At 42.3% G+C, this 12,208-nt stretch overlaps 1 protein-coding gene across 1 annotated transcript in view; it reads right to left on the reverse strand.

Moving 5' to 3' along the window:
• The window catches only part of HDAC7 (histone deacetylase 7), a 425,809-nt gene that overhangs the window by 351,020 nt on the left and 62,581 nt on the right, over positions 1–12,208 (reverse strand). The gene's annotated exons all lie outside the window — the stretch shown is intronic.

The following is a 12,208-nucleotide window of genomic DNA, read 5'->3' on the forward strand; positions in this document are numbered from 1 at the left end:
AGGAGACGTCTAAGTGGCAAATTCTGCAGAAATGAGTCATGGCCGGGAGAAGTCTTCATGAGCGCTGGACCGGATGGAGAAGAAAAGAGGAAAAAAACTACTAGAATCTGAGATGTCGTCACCTGTGAGTCACTAGATTTATAGAGAATCTGTCACCTCTCCTGACATGTTTATTATAGGAAATCCTTGTATTTCACAAAAAGTCTTTCTGCGGTCCAGGACTGATAGACAATTCCCCTTGTCAGGAGGTTGTGTCCCTGCACAGTGTGATCCTGTCAGTATGTAGGGACACCGCGCTGTGACAAGGGGAATCGTAACACTGTTAATGCTTGCCCAAAAAGGTAGTGTTAAAAATAGTTACGGTGAGGAAGGGGGGCCCAAGTTTGGGTAACAGCCCAGGGCCCATGGTCTACTTAATCCGCCACTGACTGGGAATTAGGGACTCCAGCACTCCCATAGATCAGATCACCAGCCCACATGGTCAGACAAGTCATATATAAACATTCAGACAAGTATGAAAGGCAGAAACAATTAATCCCAACCCTACCCTACCCTACCCATCCCCACGAACTCGAGACAGGTTTCCTTACCAATTGCAGCATATAGCAAAAAACAGAACTACAGGGTATACTTAAATGGTTAGTGAAAGGGGGCAACCCCCTTCCCTCGGAGTGCAGTAAGGATACTCAATTAGAACTAATCGACTCAATAGAGCTACAACATGGAAGACAGGAGTATTATATATATCCATTATATATCCAAGTCCTGGTATATCTCCCGACACCCATCACAGCTGATGCCATCAGCGAGGAAAATCCAAGTCTTTACAGAAGATCAAAGGGAGGAACATGTTCCATGATAAGAAATAATTTCAGTCGGTTATATTTCGTTACAGCATAGGCAGAAACGATACCACAGAAGTAGAGAAATCAAAGGCCACGAGTCTCCAGCCAGGCAAAGACGTCCTCCGGTTTGTCCAGGAATATTGCTGAGCCATTGTGCACCAATCTTAGTTTCAAGGGGTTAACCATAGAATAGACGATTTGTTTCTCCCTCAAACATGTCTTGGCCTCCGTAAACCGTTGTCTCTGTTTTTGTACCTCCAGCGAATAATCGAGAAAGACTCTCACATCCTGGTTGGTATGTTTCAAGGTCCATGTTTCCTCGCAAGTTCCAGCAACTTGTCTCGGTCTTTCAAATTAAGAAACTTGGCAATGAATGTGCATGGCCGGTGCCCCAGTTGGAGGAGCTGAACGTTCCACACAGAACATAGGATAAAAGGCAGTATCCCCAAATATTGATTTGAGCCAATTTTCCAAGAATGCAGCAGGGTCCGGCTTTTCCACTCCTTCAGGTAGGCAGACGAAGCGGATGTTACATCTACGCAAACGGTTATCCATGTTCTCAAGTTTAGCCTGCCATGCGGACTGTTGCATTTCTAAAATGTCTACCCTTGATCTCAGGGGAGTCACCCCATCTTCCATGTCAGAAAAATATGCCTCTCAGACTCAGTGGCCCTTTCCCGTAACATGTGTACATCAGTCCTGAGAAGACCAAAGTGCATTTGAAGGGCAGCAATTTTCTCAGTTGGCGTCAATTGTATGATTCAGGAGGGGAGTCAACAGGTCTGGAACGAGAGGTGGAGGCCTCAGAAGGCCGCAATGTACGGGGCCCAGATGAAGGACCAGTGGATTTATCCAATTTGTCCGTAATTTTAGGTTGTTTGGAGGGGGCCATTATGGGATTACCCCAATTTGCAGGATATGAAAGAGCAGAGAGATAACTCAGACTAGTGCACAGTCAAACATATGTCAGAGAAGTATTGGCATAGGGGAGGGGGGGGCCCTCCATGCGTCTAAGCTATCAAGAGGTGCACGCATTCTAATAAATTAGGTGCATCTCTGGCCATCCGTGCTCCAGACAGTGAAATTTACGCCAGCTATGAGATCTAACCCATATCTGTGCTATAATTTATGCCAATTTCTGACATACATTATAGTCAATTTATCGGGCTGCAGATGGCCCAGTCCCTTCTTCTAGGTGGGATAAAGATGGAAAGGTTGGAAAATTTTTGCGGAAAAATTTGTTTTCTGTCATCAACTTTTCTACACCAGATAACTGGCGAAGAGTTTTTAATAAATTCCACTAAAGTCTTTACTTAGACTAGTGTTAAAGCCACACCCGACCACAGCAGACAAATAAACTCTTCTCAGACTTGAGAGGTATCACAGCCGTCTCTAGCACTAGGCTGGCGGTGGCCACGGAAACCAACCGCCATCACACCCAACCGCAGATACAATTAAATGGATCACTAGCACTGGCAGGGCAGGGTACATTAGTTCCTTGCCCTGCCATTCAGTGCTTTTCAATGACGCAGGTGGCCCCATTAAGTCATTGTGCCACTATTATCGTTCAGCTGCAGCAGATCTGGTCATAAAAGAACAGGCCTGCGTTGCTAGAGTACGTCGCGGGAACAGGATCAGGTGAGTATGTAAAGTTTTTGGGGTTTTTTAGTGAACAGTGTGAGTGGCTCTATCTACAGGGGGCTCTATCTACATGAGACACTATCTACTATGAGGGCAGTATCTACAGGAGGTTCTATGGGGGCTCTATGTACAGTGAGCTGTGTGTGGGGCACTAGCTACATGGGGATCTATGGGGCCACTATCTAACTTAGGGAAAAGATGGGTTTTTTGAACTTTTAATATTTTTTTTTGGAACATGAAAAAATAAATATTGAACTGTTTTGTTTATTCTTTTTAGAAGTCCCTCAAGGGGGCTTGAACCAGTGATCATTGGATTGCTTATATGGCTTACTGCAATACTGATGTATTGCAGTATATCGTGTTTCTTACAGTTTCCTATTCTTAAGATAAAAAGGGGGATAAAAAAGAGAGAAAACGGCGCTCCTCTAAGGTGATATCGTTCTGGTATTTGTAGGATAATGAGTAACTTAATGAATGGAGCTCACCTTGGTGAGTTGTGCAATGTCGCCAGCACAACTTAACTTTGTAGCTTGTACACGCTTGATCACACTGTGCTTGCCTCTGGAGCCATAACCGCATAGGGTGAATTCATATCAGGAACTCCTCTCCTTGCGGTTTTGAAGTAATGCAGATTAGGAAGAAAAAGCTGCTCCTCTGAACGGGCGCTCAGGTGTGGATTGTACTAATATCTTCACAAAAATCGTCAGGGTGTATTTTCAACGATTTTATTATTAAAAAAGAACAATATAAAATTCGATTGCTGCAACGCGTTTCAACCACGCACTGTGGTCTTCATCAGGCATATAAATTTGGTTACAATACATCATCTTATATACTTGTATCATATGCGTCACTTCCAGGTTAAACTGGCAAGGTGAAGGTTCATCATGGGCGTTTCAGCACAGGTGTGTGTATGTTTTTTCCTCTTAATTGCTATTTCTCCTCTTTTCTACCTTTTAACCAACTATTTTCTACCAAATGGTAGATATTCTTAGCTTTAGTATAGAAGAAGATTAATTTTTTGTATAGTTAGCATTTTGTCCCAACAGTTTTTTTGCAGAATTTAGTGGCATTAGTCTGTGAAGATGAAAATCTACTTTTTTTCGTAAAAAGCATAGAATTTTTACAAGGAATAAAGGAGAAAAAACAGCCCAACATTTGTAAAGCAATTTCTCCTGATTACGGCAATACCCCATATGTGGTAATAAACTGCTGTTTAGACCCACGGCAGGGCTCAGAAGGGAAGGAGAACCATTTGAAGCACAGCTTTTGCTCGGAAGGTTTTGGGGTGCCATGTCGCATTTTCAGAGCTCCTGAGGTACCAGTACAGTGGAAACACCCAAGAAGTGACCCCATTTTGGAAACTGCCCCCACAAAGAATTTATTTATAGGACAGATTTTTCAGACACAGCATGTTAGGGAAGGAAGACACATCAATGTTTATTGGGAGTTTAGAAATAGCCCCAAACTGGTCTAAATATGTTGTCTGGACACTTAGCAGTGCCTGGAAATGATGAAGCACCACAAGGGTTTTGAGGCCTTATTTTTACTTGGATGATTTTTAGCCACAAGCATAGGCCTAAAAAATTATGCAGATCATACACATTTGTTAGAGTATTAGGTATTCATGTTGGGGTATATTGAGGTGTTTTTTTTTTAGAGTGTCCAATTTTAAAAATGGGTAAAATACCAGAATGATAAAGGGAGGGGTGGGGGTTTTAAAAGTATAACATTTTTAATCCAGGGAGGTGTGGTAGATGCGGAAGCAGTCCTTCATGTACAGTCCGGGTTTAGATGGGCAAGTTGTCGCACTGATATGTGGTATTCTTACGGATAGCCCTTTTTGTGCAGACACGGCACATTTTTTGTGCCCTGCCTTTTTTTCCTGTGCCAGGCACTTCACTAGGAAAGTGCTATCCAGAAACAATTGGCAAACATTACTTGGAGCAGCAGACGTTTCCCCCACCTCGTCTCAAAATAAAAGAAATTTTATCATTTTCTCTTGGTACTCCAAGTATGTACCCGTATGGCCAGCTTTCCTAAAAATTAAAAAGGAGTTATATAGTGCCAGCTGGACAAGGTACACTGTCAATTTCTTGTACCAGATTTTACTCTTTCTCATGGCACTATATGGTTTCAACACCTGATCATTCAGGTCAAACCCGCCCCCCATTAATTTATTGTATGCCTGAATGCACGCAAGCTTCATCGTGGATGATGTGAATCCACGTGTGGGGACAGGGGTGCAGCTGGTGTCATGTATAGATGTCAGCATACAGACCTCTTTTTTGTCTCTAAATTTGAGACACAGGATTTTTTTCGCACCGTCCCACATGCCACTGTTTTTTTGTCTTTTAGACATTTGAACAGGGGTACACTTGTGTACCAGTTGTCCAAGTACAAGTTGTACCCCTGATCAAGCAGTGGGTGCAGGAGGTCCGACACTATCTTCCCTGTTTCTGGACAGGACGGGGGGACAATTTTGGGGCTGTATTGTCCTGTCCTTCCCCTAATAAATCCGGAAAGCGTGTGTGTATCCGGTCTCCGATTCACACAGCTTGTAAATTTTTATCCCGTACGGCACGCTTATTTGGTAAATATTGGCGAAACTTCAGCCTGCCCTTGAAGTGCACCAGGGATTCATCTATAGATATTTCTTTTTGAGGGGTGTAGACAGATGAAAAATGTTGGGATAAAATGTTAATGAGGGACCTAATTTTAAAAAGTCTATCGAAATTTAGGTCATCCGCAGGGAGGGCATTGGGAATTGTCACTAAAGTGAAGAAATTTATGGAGGGTCTCAAAGCGGGATCTGGTCATAGTATTGCGGTATAGCGGACAATGATAGAGAATGTCCGTGGACCAGTGGGATCTCATTTCGGGCTTTTTAGTCAGACCCATGTTGAGGACTAATCCCCAATACTTGTGCATTTCTTCACAATTAGTCGGTTGCCACCGATTGGCCTGGGCATGAAAGGCGTTGGGGTGTTCCAAAATAAACTGCTGGGCGTAAATGTTGGTTTGATCAACCATGAGCTGGATCAAATTGTCTGTCAAAAATAATTAGAAAAATCCAATAATAGGCAGCCTTTCTGTCTGTACGTGAATGCCTGCCGCAGCAGTAAATACTGGGATTTGGGGGGTGTAATTGGTTGGGGTTGACCAATCATTGCTGACTGTACCGGGGTCAGGCAGATCGACAATTTCAGGGTCAGGCAGAACCTGGGCACTAACCCTCCTGCGACTACGAGGAGGTTTCTCACTGTCACTGGAGGAGGAGTATCAGAGAAAGAACTGTGGTTCCTCACCACTCGCTGAGTTCGTATCGGACGCGATCATGGCATACGCCTCTTTATATATATATATATATATATATATATATATATATATATATATATATATATGTATATGTAGTGCTTACACACACGTAGCTCAGAGAACTGTAACAAAGTATAACAAAGATTTTTTTTCACATAAAACACTAACTAACGCTAATACTGAAACACTAAGTTTTTTTGTGGTTTTTTAAATTTTTCTCATGTAAAACACTAAACACTAACAAACTATTTTTTTGTTTTTTTTTTGTTTTATAGCACTTAGTAACACTTACTAACGGACACTGAGGCCGACTGACACGGAAGCTACGTAGTGACACTGACAATGGATTAACGCTGACTAACTGACGCTTACTGACAAGTGACGCGACTGACCGTAATGGATTGCCGCTGACTGACACGGACGCTATGGATTGATACTAATAACGGATTGACGCAGACTAACTGGCAACGGACACTGACTGACACTGACTAACTGACGACTGCCGCAACAAATTGACGTAGATGAGCAACTACCTACGAACTAAATCAAATTATTATTTGTGATAAAAAAAAAGAGAAAAAATATCTCCCTTATAGACTGGGAGGCGGTGGGGAACAGGGGAAGTGAAAATTAGGGGTTATTCAGTATTTTCACTGACAACACGATGCAGGCTCTGATCTCACCAACTACTAAACACCAACTAAGAGATCAGAGCCTGTATCCTGTATTTTTCACCCGCCCTGCAAGAAAACGCACTGTGATTGGTGGGTCTGAACAGACCCACCAATCACAGCTCTCGCCAGCAATGCACCAATAGTAGCAGTCCATTGCCGGTCACATGGAACATGGGGGAGGGGGAGGGACATGGGGAAGGGGGAAGGAGCACAGGAAGAGTTTTTAAAATTTTTGATAACTTTTAGGGAGGATGGGTGGATCTGTACAGATCTGTACAGATCCACCGATCAAATCGATTGCCGGCATTGGATCGCTTTTACGGGTCCGTTGCCGTTGACTGAGATGTCTAAGTTCTCATGGGGGGGATATTTTACCCGCCCCCGGCTAAAGGTGCACTGTGATTGGTGGGTCTAAATAGACCCACCAATCACAGCAATATCCGTCAATGGACCGCCGCTATTGGTCCATTGCCGGTCACATGTACTTATAGTTACTTACTCGTGCGGGTAGGGGGTTAAGCATTTGACCAAATAGCACAAGATGAAGTCTCTAGGCTACACTCTTGTTCTCGCCCTACTACCTGCAGTAGTAGTACCTGCTGCCTGTCTGTCAGTACTCACCGAACTAAAATATTTAACCTCTCTCTATCTACTGGTATCTATCCCTTTTCTTTTGAACATTGGTTTTGTAACCCTATTACTTAAAAAAACGACATCTCTTGACCCATCCTAAGCTATTAACTACCGACCTGTCTCTAATCTCCCCTTCATCTCTAAACTCCTGGAATGCTAGGCCTACTCTCGCCTGATCCCCTATCTCTATGCTAACCCTCTTCTGGACTACTGAATGCTACACTCTACATGAAACTGCCCTTACTAAAGTCTCGAATGATCTCCTGACAGCTTAGGCTATATTCACACAACAGTGAAAAAAAATGGCCATTAAAAACTGAACAACTGTCAGTTTTTCATGGACATTTTGCATCAGTGTGTCTCTAAAATTTCATCCATTTCCAGTCCATCTGTCCATTTTTAATGGCCGTTTGACATCCCGTTTGCATCCGTTTTTCATGGCCGTTAAAAAAAACTGATGAATTTCATTGGTCAGGCTTTTTTTGTTCCAACCCCCTGAAAACACCCAAAGGAAGGTCATTGTCATGATTGTTTCACAGACCCCCTGTATATGATGCCACACAGACCCCGTGTAGAAGATGCCACGCAGACCCCCTGTAGAGGATAGCACACAGACCCCCTGTAGATGATGGCACACAGACCCTCTGTATATGATGCCACACAGACCCCCTGTATTTGATGCCACACAGACCCCCTGTAGATGACGGCACACAGACCCCCTGTTGTTGATGCCACACAAACCCCCTGTAGATGATGGCACACAGCCCCCCTGTAGATAATGGCACACAGCCCCCCTGTAGATGATGCCACACACACCTCTCTGGAGAAAGCACCACCCCCCCCCTCCCTGTAGTAATCTTCCGGAACTGTCTCTGTATATTCAGGACAGTCCCGAAAAATTTGCTACGGTTGACGACAATGCCCCCTGTACTAGCGCCACACTACCCTTATAGTGAGAGCAACAATACCCGACATTTAATTCCGCCTGAATGCCCTACATACGCACCAATGCACCGCTGTCTGCTTCACGTGTAGCCTCTCGTCTTCACAAGTTCTGCGAAGGCGGCGTGATGACGTCATCTCGACGCCTTCGCAGAACCCGTGAGACTAGAGACCAAACCTGAAGAGGACGGTGCTGCATCGGTGAGTAGGTGTCATCGTTCTGCTGATAGCCAGTAAGGGAACCAATAGTTCCCTTGCCTCTGAAACCCCATGTCACAGATTCATTTTTAACGGTTGTTACATGTATTGACAGCCGTTAAAAATGGATCCATTGACTTCTATGGGGGCAGTTCTGCAGCACGGCCGCTATACTGTGACTGGAGCAATCTGCCTCAGTCATTGACATCCGGTTTCTTGTGGTTTCACCATCCGCTAACCCACCTAAACCTGATATCTCCATTTTAGTGTGTGGTACTACCATAACTCCTAGGCAGCATGCCCCCGTCTAGGGGTTATGTTTGACTCAAATCTGTGCTTAAAAAATCTTCTGAATTTGAGATTTCCTCATTGTTGAAACAGCCAAAACTCTTATTCTCACTCTAAATCATTTTCGCTTTGACTGCTAAAACATATTACTATTTGGTATTCCCCTCACCAAACTCCCTCCTCTCCAATCTACCCTGAATGTAGCAACCATGCTCAACTTTCTGTCCAAACGATATAGTAATGACTCTACTACATGCCAGCCACTGCAGTGGTGGTCCATTCCCTTTCATATTAAATTTAAACATATAACTCTCGCCCACAAAGCTCTCCACACTGCTGCACCTCCTTACATCTCCTCATTTCTGTCTACCATCCTATCCGTGCGCTACGTTGTACCAACAAACTAAGAATAACATCCTATATCCGAACCTCCTACTCCTGTCTTTCAGCTACAGTTTTAAGCGACCCATGAAAACCCATTAGGGAGGCACATTCCCTAATTTCACTTCTCTACTCCTCTATATTATTCCTCAGAACCCAATTCCTAAATTTCATTGATCAATTACTCTCACATTCCTTGCACTCTAATGCACTTTATGTCTTCCCCAATTTTTCACGATGGCTAGAATAGTGTACAAATCAAGGACTTTTACCTCATTTCGCTCCTAATTCTTAGTAGATTGTAAGCTCTTGCGAGCAGGGCCCCTTACTCCTCTTGTTTAAATTGTTAATTACTTGTCACGCTTATAATGTCTGTTATGTTGGAATTTGCTGCTGGAAAATGTTGGTGCTATATAAATAAAGAATTATTTTAGTTATTATTATTATTATTGTTACCAATCCACGATCCTGTCCCATTTCCCGTCCTTCTCCCCATGCAGCTGGTACTGGGAATTCTGGAGCCACATATAAATACATCCATCTTTATGTGAGTGACAACGCCAGATCTGGACAAAAGCGTGCCTGATCAAAAGCGTAACTTCAAGCTCCTTGTTCCCAATGCAAAACCTTATAACAGGTCCCCTACCTACCATGTGCCATTTAATATCCTGGTGTCTTGTTATGTGTCAGAAGGGCCTCTAGGCCCCCTCAGGCACCAGGGCCCTGGTGCCACTGCTATCTCTGAAGCCCCAATAGCTACGCCCATTGATCTAATGTTGTCACCCATGAGTTGCAAAGCCCTGAGATATATAGGTTGCTACTTTCCAAACAACATGCCTCAGAGATTATTCATTCAAATCTCTGAAAGACTTGGCTATGTTTTAGAAAAATGTTGGGTTTTTTTTAATATTTTTTTTTTAAGCCAACAGTAGTCCAGATTCTGTTCTGCTTGGCTAACTGCTGACATCTGACTGTATGGTGACATACAGTAACTAATGCTTGCCCAGAAGCCCGAAAGCTTGTACGGCCACCCCTGGGGGTATAGATACCCTAAGTGTTTTTATACTTCATAATTAGCCCTGAACATTGGATTACAAGTTCCTACTTGACTTATGTTGCTTTGTTTATGTAGATACAGTAAAGCTATAAGGAGGAAGTCATGGACAGTGTATATATATTTAACTTGAAGAATATGATTTGTTGTGTTATTTTTGTCTTTTTTGAACCCTCCTATGGCAGTGAACAAGATGTTTTAAAATTATTACATGTAAAAAGACTTTTCGGTAAGTTACATTATCAATGTTGAAGCCCTAGGATAGCCTGCAAGCCATTTTAAGGAGCTGTAGACACTTTGCCTTCTGATCATAAATACTGGAATGCATTTAACCTGATCCTGCATACCTCCAACCTTTATGCGCATCTTGAATGGAAAATTTGCTCACATATTATTACTTTTCCTAGGTTATACTTATGTCATAAATTAACAAAACACATGGTCACATAAAAAAATATAAATTTACTTTTATTCACACTTTTTATAAAATCCGCACAACAACAAACCCTGCAATATCAAGAACTTTGTTAATATTAATATCCAATTGCTTATAATACAACTCTAGCCAAAATTATGTTGATGCATTCTCTGTAACTCATTGAATGACAATGCAACATTTCAACCAAAGTAACAGGAATAAATGCAATTATAAGATCCATCTAACCTATAAGGTACTGAGATCCAGGTACAGTAGTAGGGAGTCTTTAGGGCAATGCTCTCTGAAAAGTATGCAAAATAGCTCTCCTCCAGAGGGTAGAAAATTGTCTCTCTAGTGCCACCTATAGGTGACTACCTTGTAAATTAAGGTCGGACACATTAAAGAGATTTGAAAAATGACTCCTTATCTGCCTACTGTTTGCTGACGAAGAGCAACAACTCAGAAACAGAGAGGTCTGCAAATGGATTTCTCTGGTTTGGCTGTTAAAATGTTTTAAGTCTCTTTAAGGGGTCGGACATTGACTTATAATGTAGCCACCACCTATAGGTAGATTTTGCAAGATCCATCCAAAGCAGCTTACCTGCTTGTTGATGGTTTCCACTGCATAAAATAAAATCAAACTGAAAATAATTGAAATAACATGCAAACTTAAACTTGCCAATCTAAGCTCTGTTGCGGTTTACATGCGGCATTGTGATGTGACAATGGACAAGTAAACAATTAAGCAGATTATCGCATTTAGGCCTTCACATAGACCACACGTTTATTATTAAATACACGTTAACATTGGAGAAACCCTTAGGGGTTGTTCACACACTAAAGTAAAAACGGCTGTAAAATACGGAGCTGTTTTCAAGGGTAAACAGCCTCTGATTTTCAGCCGTTTTTAAAGCATTAAAGTTTTTTTGGAACTATTTTTCTATTGACACAATGAAAAATGGTTTAAAAAACGGCTCAAGAATTGACATGCCGTGCAAAAAACCGCCCCGTCTGAATGAAACGCCGTTTTTCCCAGTGGCCAGATATTTGGAGGCGTACAGCTTCTATTTTTTTCAGGTGTTTTTTGAGGCATTTACGCCCCGACAAACCACTCAAAAAACTGCGTGTGAACATACCCCTATGGTATAACAAGCAGAATAGATGGATTCAGGAGCAATCCCATGCTGAAGTCTATAAGAATATTACAAACCACATAGGAAGAATATCATCATATAAAACCACAACCTGTAGTTTGTAGGTTTTCTGTACATTTTTTAATCAGATTGCCCATATTTTATAATGAGAGGTTGTATTATTCATTAGTTCAAAACACATTTTAGCTTGTAATAGGGTAAATATGTTAACTTAAAGAGGCTCTGTCACCCCATTATAAGTGCCCTATCTCCTACATAATGTAATTGGCACTGTAATGTAGGTAACAGCAGTGTTTTTTATTTAGAAAAATTATCTATTTTCACCAAGGTATGAGCGATTTTAGATTTATGCTAATGACTTTCTTAATGCCCACCTTGACGTGTTTTTACTTTTGACCAAGTGGGCGTTGTGGAGAGAAGTGTATGTAACCAATCAGTGACACATCAGTCATACACTTCTCTCCATTCATTTACTCAGCACATAGTGACCCTGCGTTGTTCACTATGCGCAGCACATAGACACACATTAACGTTACTGAAGTGTCCTGACAGTGAATAGACATCGCGTCCAACCAGGACCAGGTTGTCTATTCACAAACGTTACCGAAGTGTCGGGATTGTGAATAGACATCCTGTCCTGGCTGGAGGTGATGTTTATTCAC

This window comes from Rhinoderma darwinii, chromosome 2, assembly GCF_050947455.1.
Source record: "Rhinoderma darwinii isolate aRhiDar2 chromosome 2, aRhiDar2.hap1, whole genome shotgun sequence".
In the NCBI taxonomy this organism is placed as follows: Eukaryota; Metazoa; Chordata; class Amphibia; order Anura; family Rhinodermatidae; genus Rhinoderma; species Rhinoderma darwinii.